Source organism: Danio aesculapii, chromosome 14, assembly GCF_903798145.1.
Source record: "Danio aesculapii chromosome 14, fDanAes4.1, whole genome shotgun sequence".
NCBI lineage: Eukaryota > Metazoa > Chordata > Actinopteri > Cypriniformes > Danionidae > Danio > Danio aesculapii.
Window position 1 is genome coordinate 31878672 of NC_079448.1, and position 11729 is coordinate 31890400.

General features: G+C 33.8%; 1 protein-coding gene across 1 annotated transcript in view; it reads right to left on the reverse strand.

The window, feature by feature from the left end:
* The window catches only part of sorbs2b (sorbin and SH3 domain containing 2b), a 101182-nt gene extending 97293 nt beyond the window's left edge, over nucleotides 1-3889 (reverse strand). The window contains exon 1 of the mRNA XM_056472663.1: nucleotides 3638-3889. The gene's annotated coding sequence lies outside the window, so the exon portion shown is untranslated. The remainder of the gene's footprint in view (nucleotides 1-3637) is intronic.
* Nucleotides 3890-11729: the final 7840 nt, after the last annotated feature.

Here is an 11729-nt window from a genome sequence, read left to right on the forward strand (position 1 = left end):
TTGGAAACAACTGTGGTCGGAACCAAAGTTCTCTGGACTCATTACCATAAAGTTGACTTGATTCCAACTCTCCTTGATGGCCACAACAGCGAAGACGTGCTCCTCGCCACTTATCGCTGGCTCTTAACGCTTTCACTGTGAAAGTACAGTTTGGGTCATATGTGGACAAACCCATCAGTTGGGTTAAATTAAAACTAGTTTAAAAAAGTAACCAGTTTTTTTAAGTTCATATTTAACCCACAAATGAGTTGAAATAACCTAGATTTTTTTTCTGGTGAACAAATTACCAGCAGAATTTGAGTGAAACGTTCACTTGAAAACGGACATGAATTTGACATTTTTGTTTGTATTTTGTTGCAGCAAACTGTTAAGTTTGTCCATATTTTACACAAAATTTGGGCTGAAACAGCAATTTTTAGAGGGGGAAATCATTTTCTCCAGCAAAATATCTGTTAATGCTATATGTTATATGAAAAAAATGTTGGTGTTTTTACTTCAATATCTCACATCTAATTCATTGAGTTATTTTGTGTGTGAAAATTTCAGAAGAATGTATTTTTAAGTGTGACCTTCAATGGAAGCAAATCATTCTGACTGTCTGGAAAAAAACATCACATGATTACTGTTACATTTTTACTATGGTCTCAAACTTTTGGACCCCATTGTCTCAATGCTGTTATGTAAGAGTTAATCAGCACAGCAGGTTTATCAGGTTATTGGATTGCTCCTCAGTCTCATCATGTAAAGTCAAATCTATAGAGCTAAAATACACTTTAAAACCTAACAGTTGACTTTATCAAATGAAATGAGTGTAGGTAACTCAAAATGTACTTAAAGTTAATTCTACTCATTTGAAAAGAGTTTTGAACTCAGTGTTGAAGGTAATGAGCTAATTAAATACCTTATTACTTCACCTTAAGTTCACAGTACTCATATAAGTTAGTTTTTTTTTACTCAAATGGTTTGTAGAAAACCGGTTTCCTCAAACGGTTGGAGTTGCCTTCACTTATTGGGTTTTACAGTACTCTGGTTTGAGTGTTCTTCATTTCTTGGGTTTAAGTTTACAGTACTCATTGGGATTAGTTTTTGAGCTTAAATGGATTTTTGCAATCGGTTTCCTCAAATGGTTTGAGTTACCTAAATTTTTTGTGTTTTACAGTGTAGTAATAGTTAACTAAAATGACAACCTTAAAAAAGATTACTTGAAACAAAACATTAATTGATATAAATAAAATTATATAAAAATAAATATAATTAAAATATAAAAAGCACATATAAAAACTTTTTTTCAAGTTAATGCCAAGTCAGTATTTCTCATTTTCATTTAGTTCAACGTGTTTAACTAACACACACAAAAAGAAAACTAAATAGGGATAAAAATTGTATAAATAAAATATGACACTGATTCCTCGATGCCGATTATAACATTTAGAGTCTCTGAGCTACAGCGCCAGTGTTAAAGATACAGTTACTGAGTAATGCTGTCCTATATGACAGTAACCTCCGCTTGACTTTGTTAGCAGCAGGCCCTGGCACCAAACGTGTGGCCTGGTCTTAGGGGCTAAAAGCCGGATCAGCTGAGGGTCAGAGGCCTAGAAATATACCATGTGAAGGTTGTCTGACTTTGTCACCTCATGGACGTTTTACAAAGATTTGACTTATTGACCAGGGTAACATACAGTCTTGTGAAACCAAATGCAGCACAGAGCCTCTATTATACGACACCGCGAACATCATTGACTTTGCATTTTAAACCACATACTGTAATCTTGCAATTGGAAGGGATGCAAAGATACAATTACACTTTATTTTGAAGGTCCACTTTAGATTTTTAACAGCAAAACAACAAACTCCTCTAATTAGAGTATTTACAAATTGTTAAAGGAATAAGTTAATATATTTACGCATCAAGAATTAGAAACATGATGGGGAGGATCAAAATAAAGTCTCAGCATATCATTTTACATGTCAGTTATTGGTCAAATGAATACCAAAAATAATAAAGTATGTTTTTTTTCCAGAAGGCATGAAATCATCTTTACATTTTTTTTGCTCACTAAAAATGGGATTAATGCAGCTCTAAATATTCTTATAATAAAGAATCAGAAACTTTGTATCATTAAAAATACATTGCATTGATTAAAGATGTCATTTTGAATGTCAGCATGAATGTATAAATGTTATATTTACATACATAATATAAAATGTGCAAATATATTAAATGCAGTTTTATCTATGTTCATGTTTCCAATGACATTTTATAAATAAATAAAACAACAAAATATGCAAACCCATAGCCAGGGTGGGTTCGGGTGGTTCGAAAGACCCCCCCAGAATTTGTCCCATATACGAGCTCATTTGTCCTATTTTTGATTGCTATGCCATCATCAATTGTGGAAATAACCCATTGAAGGCTTTAAGACCACGCAGAATCTGACGTAAGTGAAGTCAACTTTCCCTATTGACCTACTGTGACCTACTGTGGTGTTGTTAAAGACAGAAAACATTTTACAACTAACTTTTACTAAATCTTGGAAAACTATCTTATTCTTGAAAGAAAAAAATGATCAATGAACAGGTACAGGCACCAAAAGCGGCCCATTTTAAAGTTGTTACTAAAATGTTACTAAATAGAGTATTTAAACATCACAATTACATACAAAAGGAGACAAATATCTGAAAAAAGTAAACTTTTTTGAGAAAAAAGCCTTTTCACCAGGCTGGCTACTGGCCTGACATGGGTAAAATAATGTTTCATTGTCATTCTGTGTGCATATACGTTATGTAAAAATAAAACAACCTCCAGTACTTAATTTGACATGAAATTAAAATATATAAAGGATCACAGTAATTGTATGTTTTAAATGAATACAAATGTCTTCCTGGTAAATGTGTAAAACCAATTGGTTGGAAGGAAAGTGGAAATGCAAAATGCTTTAAAACAAATAATTAGTATTTTGGTGCTGCACTGTGCATTTTTAATGTCATCAAATGATTCTTGATCTAAACAAACTATTTTTTACACTGAATATCATTTTAATAAATGGGTGTCTTATGCAAACCATGGATTTTATTTAAGAAAAAAATAGTTCAGATTCTAATGTCCCATTTAAAGCAGTATTACACTTTTATTTTTATGCTTGACAGTCCCATTGCTATTTTTGAGCCACACTGTAAAAACGGAAATTGATAAAACGTTGGAAGAGCAAAAAATATCTCAGTTGAACTAATAGTTTAGCTTGAGCTTAAGAAAACATACTAATATTAATATGCACCTTAAAGGATATATTTATATCAAATTCAGATAAAATTAATAAATGGCTATAATGTTGATGGGATAATTCCAGTCAATCTAAAATCATTTGAAGTTGGAAAAAAGATGGGCCAAAAATGAATAAATAATGTTGTTGTTGTTGTTTTAGTTTTTAAAACGTAAACATTGTAAGAATCTGTGAAACTATTTAAAGCAGCTTGAAATTGTAAATACTGGCATATAAATTCAAAGAAAACTTGTTTTGCACTGTTATAATCTATAATATGCCAAATATGCCAAATATTACAATAACATTCATATCTTTCCCCCATTTCATATCAACATAAAAGGATGTTACTCACAAAAAAAATAAAGACTTGTTACCGTTAAATGAAGGCATTTTGGCTTTGCTTGGCAGTGCTGGAGAAGTTTCTTGCTGCTTTCACAGACAGGAGCTTATTGATAAGCTCGCCGACCTCTGCATCCTCCACACGAAAGATCATATCATCCTCAGCTGTTATCCAAAACATGTATGTCAGTCAGTTCTTATTTCCTTTCAGACTCCAGTGCCTGCTATCCACTCCAAATTTTCTGCCTGTGCTCTTTTTTCCTTCCACTCTGCCCCTGCTGTTGTGCTTGACAGGATGGAGACCCTCTGTGATGTTCAACCTGCTCTCAGAGGTATAGATTTACATAGACCCAAGTGACATCTTCAGTCAGAGAAAACACACACACACATACACACACGCACACACTCATGCATGGCTTCCAGCACTGGAACAAGTGCTCTTTGTGCCTCACGTTTTACAAATACTATAATCTGCCTGGGCTTAGCAGGTAAACAGACCAATCAGAGCTCAGAGGCTGTGGAGGAGGCTGGATAATAGGTATTAAGTCAAAGCAGATGGGAACGACTGAATATATATGTGGACAGGTTATTAGAGCCGGTGTTGAGCTGCTCAGTGGCTGCAGGAGGCTGTAATCCATTTTACTCGCCCTTTGCTTTGGACACTTTTGTATACTATCGGCTCAGTTATCCTGGAGAGATATTTCTGCCGTTGTGTATTTTTGGCTTGAAGACCTGGATGAGGTGATTCACACAATGTGGGGTAGTTTAACTGAGGTTAAAGCTTGTAATGACCTGGAAATGTTATTTAGGGGTGATTTACCGCACTGTAGATGTGACGTGAGAAAGCGATATTCTTGAAGTAAGGCAGGAAGGAAACAAGCAACAGCTGTGAATTGTTCTTGGTGGGATTATGTTGCTGTAGCAGTATTTTTTGATCTAATTAGAATAACTGAAAGCAAAAAAATAGTAGGATAGTAAACAAAGCTTGTAATTCGAGGTGCTGATTAAAAATAAAGTTATTGAAGATGTGAATGAATTTAAGTATCTTGGCATAACTCTAGACATTCATTTAAAATTTGATTGTCATTTTGAAAATATGTGTAAGAAAGTTAAGCCAAGTCTAAACTGAAGATGTTTAACATATCAAACTGCAAAATTATACATGCACACAATGATATTCTCTCACTTGTCATATTGCATTACATCATGGTCACAAGCCTCTTTAACTACATTGAAGCCTATTGACTCAATATATAAACAAGCAATTAAAATTATGGCCTTAAAGCAGATCATTGTGAGGTTTTATGTAAACATAACCTGTTTAGTTTTGATAGTTTTATAAAATTTTATTATCTTAAATTGGTTTTTAAATGTATAAATAATTATGTTCCAATGCTGTTTTCTGATCTAATCAGTAGGCATCAAACCTCTCACAGAGTCACACGAGCAACTGCTGATGGTGACTGTCTAGTCCCAAAGTGTAAGACCTCTTTTGGTCATTTTTTTTTCTGTTAAGGGAACCAAATTGTGGAATGATTTACTTGTTAGCCTAAAATTAGAAAGTTATATAAATGTTTTTAGTAGTGTTCTTAAAAAGTTGTTAAAAACAAAACAGCAATGTTTGCACAAACAGTCTACTATTAGTTTCTCATAGATCATGCCGCCTTTGCTTTTGCCTTACAGCAATTTTATGTAAAAATTTAAAATGTTGTGTATATGTAACTATTTTATTTTCATTTTATGTCAAGCCTTCCATGGACAGGTGTTGAGAATTTGCAAGTCTGCTAAAAAACTTGATCAAATGCATTTGGTTGTCCAGTGTAATAGTGATGTCCATATAAAAAATACTAATGCCCTAGACCAGTTGTTTTCAGATAAAAAGGGGGAAAAGCAAAAGGAAGTACTAAAAAGAGTTTATGGAAAGGTTTGGTGGAAAACGATTAAAAGTAATAAAATAATTGTATAACAATTCTAAAAGAATTATCTTATATACTAATTTCAATTATTTATTAGATAATTAGATTGAACTGAAAAGGTAATTTCATTAGGAGAAAAGCATTAATGTCATATTCATAAAAAAAATACAACAAAAAACTGATAAGTGAAGTTTATTTATAAACTAATTTCGAGAGAATCGCATGCTTATGATTGACCACGGCTGGTATTGCATTAGCTAACACATGATTCACCAATCAGACCATTCCTAATTTACCATAAATAACTTTAGTTTCACACCTCAGTTTTCTTCCTTTTGAAGAATCCCCCTTCCACCCCTACTCCTCCTCCTTTTTCCTAGATAGGGCGGCATTGTTGCACAGTGGTTAGCACTGCCTCACAGCAAGATTGTCACTGGTCCAAGTCTTTACCAGACCAGTCAACATTTTTTGTGTGGAGTTTACATGTTCTCCTCTTGTTTGGGTACGTGGGTTTCCCCGGGTTCCCTGGTTTCCTCCCACCGTCAAAAGACATGCGACATTAGTGAATTGACTAAACCAAATTAGCATCACAGATGAGCTCTTAGTCAGCATATCTCTCTACAGCAATCCTTAATTCATCATTAGCCATCAACAAGCAGGGGAGTTCTCGAGATCTGCCTGAGCTGAAACTCCCCACTCATCCTGCAAACAGGAGGGAACCCCGGGCTCAAGGATCGTATGAGCCTGTGACTTTATAATCAATCATCAGCTAAGTGTGAACTCTTAAAATTAAATCTGGATGTAGAAAACCTAATAATCATAGTAATCATAAAATGATTAGTAATAAAAAGTTTGATTAAACAGGTCTGTAGCAAGGGGAGGGAGGGGGTTGGGGTGGTTCAAAAGACCCAACCCCCTACTGACAATGTCTAGATATTTGCTGCTATACAAGCTAATTTGACCCATTTTTGACAGTATGCCATCATAAATTGTGAAAATAATGAATAGAAGGCAGTTAAGACAAGTGTAATTTTTAATTATTCAGATGGACAGATTCTGACTACTGAAATGATCTGACCGCAGTTTGTTACAGTATTTACCCATAGTTTTTTTTTCTAATAGTTTCCTAATAGTTTTTTTTTTGTTTGTTTGTTTTTTTTTTATTGATGCATGATAATAAATTTGTATTTAAAAGCAAGCATATTTTCATACAATTTTATTTATAAAAAATTCTAAGCTCATAACATTATTTATAAAACTGTAATAACCTACAGCATGCACATTTGTAAATAAGCACTTCGGGGTAAAATAGTATAGTAAGCACTTTGACAAAAATGTTGGGAATGCTTTTGTTGCATCAAAAATGTGGTTATTATAATCACCATCTGACAAGCTGATCCAGCAAAAAATAGTGTTTAAAATGTCACTAAAATGCAGTATTTCAACCTCACAACTGAATAGAAAACGAGGCGAATAACTGGCTAATAATGGGCTGGCTACAGCCCTGTTAATATATATATATATTTAATTAACTTGCCAAAATGTATACAGAATACATTTATATGAAAATATTTTCAAACAAACAAATGGAAAAGTTATTAAAATTACTTATTTAAAAGATATTAAGACAAATATATAATGTAAATAGATCATTATTCTGTAGTTAATATTATTATAAATAGGCTATATTTATTTATGCTTGCTGTCAATTTAAAGCATTTCATTTGCATAGTTTCATACTGTAGATTAGCAACTAACCTGAACTGCACTATATGGGCTAAAGATTATAATTTACATTCCACTAAAATGAAAGAAATGAATGAGTTTTTGTCTTTGATATATACACATACATAACATATCATAAGCAACAAGTGCAATGTCCTGAATGGTACAAGTGCAAATGGGACACTAATTTAAATCATTCTGTTATGCTTTATACACAATGTACTATACCCTACATTGTGTTTATTAGCATAGAATACAAGTTTAAATGACTTTGAAACATGCTGTAATAAATTTGATCTATTTGAAACCACGTCTTTCCAAAGCAAACCTATCTATTTGTGTCACTGGCACCAAAACGTTTAAGAAAGGAAAGTAAATTCGTCAAGTCTTAGTGGTCTCTCTAGACATTCCCCCTTTGGCTACTGAAAAGTCTTAACAAAGATGTAAAGCCAGGACTGGCGGCACCTTAAGAAAGGGGACAGTGTGAATGGAGGATGACCAGAGGGCTTGAGTTATGACTATATCACTTTCAAAATGACCTTTCAGTACCTCTCATCACTGGCCCTCCCAAGACGACGCCAGCTATTCATCTCTCCACCTCCTAGGATTCACAGCCCCTGACCTGATGACCCTGACCACACAGTATCCGCTTGCACTATTAATACACACTTTTCATAAATAAACTTGCCACTGAAGCAGCATGAGCACATAAGCTCAGTGTTTGCCCTCAAAGGAATTGATCCAACAGGTCGGGGAATTAATGATTGTTGTTTCTCAATAGTTTCATTTACTAATATACTCCGATAATATTGGGACTGGTCTTTATTGCTTAATCTTTTGCTCAAAATAAAAAGTAAAACAAACTCTGCTTTTATTCAGAATATACAATTGCAAACAGCAAACTACTTATTTAAAATGAACAAACAACACAAAAACACCACAGTTCTTGAGTTATTATTTGGGACAACTTAATTATAAGTTCAATTCACTTAAATTTGTAAAAATTAAAAAGTTAACTTAATTCCTTCATATTGTCCCAACCCAAATCGATTGATTTGAGATATCTGTATTTGATATATCTGTAGATGGGGCTCCTGAATGCTTGATTCTAATTGGCTGGAGAACATTGTAAAGCAGGGGTGTCCAAACTCGGTCCTGGAGGGCCGGTGTCCTGCAAAGTTTAGTTCCAACCCCAGCTAATCAAGCTCTTAATTGGCTTTCTAGAAACATTCTTGCAGGTATGTTGAAGAAAGTTGGAGCTAAAATCTGCAGGACACCCCTGTTGTCATTCATTCATTTATTTTTTTTTTGGCTTAGTCCCTTTATAAATCTGGGGTCACCACAGCGGAATGAACCGCCAACTTTTCCAGCATATGTTTTATGCAGCGGATGCTCTTCCAGCTGCAACCGATCACTGGGAAATGTCCATACACACTCATTCAGACTCATTTACACTCATACACTACGGAGTATTTTAGCTTATCCAATTCACCTATACCACATGTTTTTGAACTTGTGAGTGAAACCGGAGCACCCTGAGGAAACCCATGTGAACACGGGGAAAACATGCAAACTTCACACGGAAATGCCAACTGACCCAGCTGGGGCTCGAACCAGCAACCTTCTTGCTGTAAGGCCACCGTGCTGCCCACCCCTGTTGTAAAGAGTGCAATTTTTTTCAGGGAGCCACGCAGCTAAATACCTCGAGGCAGGCCTTGACCACATTACAGATCCATATTACTACGCCAAATTATTTAAGTTATTTCACAGCTCAAAAAATATGAGCAAAATACTTTGGGTGAGAGGAGTAAGAGGAGTTTACGCAAGATCTGTTTAAGGACAGAAATTTAATTAAATTTATTGAAAACGTGAACAATGCTTTTATAGCTGTATTAACTGTAATATAAGTGAAATAACTAACTTTGAACCATTGAATTATTAAAAGATAACACACACCCAAGGTGGTAATGTAAACATGAAGTGCAGTGGCCATTTTTACCTCAGGTGTGCATTATTTTCTAATAATTCAACAGATTGAAGTTATTTGTTCTGCTTCTACTTTCTTCTACAGTTGTATTATTTTTGCTGATAATTCAATGGCCCGTCATCAATGATTTATTGCTTATTAGCACCCCGTTGTAATTTATATATGCAAATATTATTAAAGTACTGTATTTTCCATTGATAATTTAGTTTATTTTGTATTCCTGGGTTACTTGGCACAGGAAAGTGTTCAATGACCTCCTGTTTAACAGAGGTGTAAATATTAAGAAACACCAGGCTATTCATTCATCATGACTAAAATCAAAGAATAAAGCTGTGGTTTATGGCAAAAGGTTGTTGAGCTTTTCATTATGGAAGCAAGAACACTGAAAACACTCATTTCCATTATCAGGGCAATAATTCTGAAGTTCCAGTCAAATAGTTATGGATCAGCCTGAAGGCGTGTGTCTTCCTCGATGCACTGTTAATATGACAGTTCAGTTCGAGTGGCCAAATAATTCTGCAGAAGTTAGTGCAGTCTTGGTGTCAGTAGTTCTCCAAAACCACAATCGGACATCACTTGTTCACAATGTATGAAAGAAAAAAAAAACTCCACTTTCATCCAAACTGAAGAGTTTATTTTTTTTTAATAACATGAGCTAAAGATTGAAAGGTTAAACAACAAGGAAATTTCTTTCCACAGCCTTCTTTACTCGTGTTTTATTCTGGAGTGTCAGTTATAGTGGTATTGTTATATATTGTTCTTGTCTCAATTTGTTTGTATTGTTCTTCAATTACTGAAGAAGAAAATATACAGTATGTTATCGCCGCTTCTCTTACATGACACTGGCAGATATGTGATTTACGTACAGAACAGAATCTCAAGAAATAGGTCTTCGTATGTCCCCTTTTCTCAAAACCAATTTACTCAGGAGGTAGTGAAAGCAAATTCCAGGGTGGTTATCCCTTCATTGATTAATGTCGATGAAGTCGCTGATTGGGTTCGTATATCATTTTTTATTTCTTTTTTATACAAGAAAGAACATTATAAATATACAGTATGAACAAAGATACAAAAAGGGTTACATAAATAAAGAGTTTTACATGCAATATAATTGTTAGAGTCTTTTAAAGAGTTCACATGTAAATCAAAGTCCTTTCTGAAAATAAAAAGTAAGGGTGTTTCTTTGAAAATTTACATTTATGGATGTCAAATTTAAAGAAAAAAGCAATAAATTAATAATAAATTTACAATGAGAAGGATCTAGATTCAGAGTTACAAAAGAATACAATTTTTGGAGATATACAAAAGTTTGAATATAAGAATTTTTCTTATGAAATTGAAAAAGTCAACCCAAAACACTTTACAGTAGGCTAAGTGCACTCCCAAAATAAAGGATTTAGTGATTCATCATGTTGAGTACAAAATGAGCATTTAGAGGAAACATTGTTATTAAATTTAGCTAGTTTGCCATGTATTGGGTAGCAAAAATGAATGATTTTGATTGAGACTTCAACAGCTTTGTTAGATAAAAAAATCTAAAGAAGCCAAACCTGTTCCCAATCTATGTCACCAAATATATTATTAAAAAAAAAAAAAACTATGCAAGCAAGTAAAGGGATGCGAAAACTAATAATAACCAAGCGAACATCTTTGTTTGACATAGAACTGAGAAGAGTTTGGTCAACAAAAAGATTTGTGGTGTAAAAAACAAAAGAATCTAAAGAACCTTTAGGGCCAGATTTGACTAAAGGTATAACACAATCAGTGTATGAAAATATGGAAAAATTTACGTTTTAAAACAAAAGTCATAATACTTGTAGTGGTGATAGCAAATCTAGACGTGGCTGTTATTATTTGTTGTTCTATGACCCCATCTAGTGTACATTGTTTAAATTGCAATTATGTGGTCAAATATTTGTTGTTTGTCAAAATGTGTTTTGGATCAGCAAAAGCAGCCTTTTATATTATATTTAAGATGATGATATAGCACATTAGTAATACACCATTAGTTACATATGTAATAGTTAGTTAATATGTTATAAACATGCTTCCTTTAAACTAGGAATGTGCTTTTGCCAAACTAAAAATCAACAAAATATTCCATTTCTTTGTATTCGTACAGTTTATTGTCATGAACTAATTTCTCACATAACTCGTTGTTTCTGAAGCATGTGCAGTCGTATAACTTAACTGCTTCTTTGAATTAAAGTATAGCCTAAAACTACAGAACTGCTAAGTATATTTACAGCATGTACATTATAACTTAAGTACTTGTAATTAAACTGCCAAAATGAACAGATTCCTTACTGTACTTTTTCAATGGACAATCAGTTTAATCAGTAATTATTATTTTGAGAGTTGCCTTCATCTATTTATCTAGACTTCAGTTGAGCGGTGCAAACTTATGACAATTTGACAATTTTTCACTGTTGTAGTGCCCGGTAAGGTATGCTAATTGAAGACAGTGACGGAGTTCCGTTCGGTGAGTGACAGCTCGTC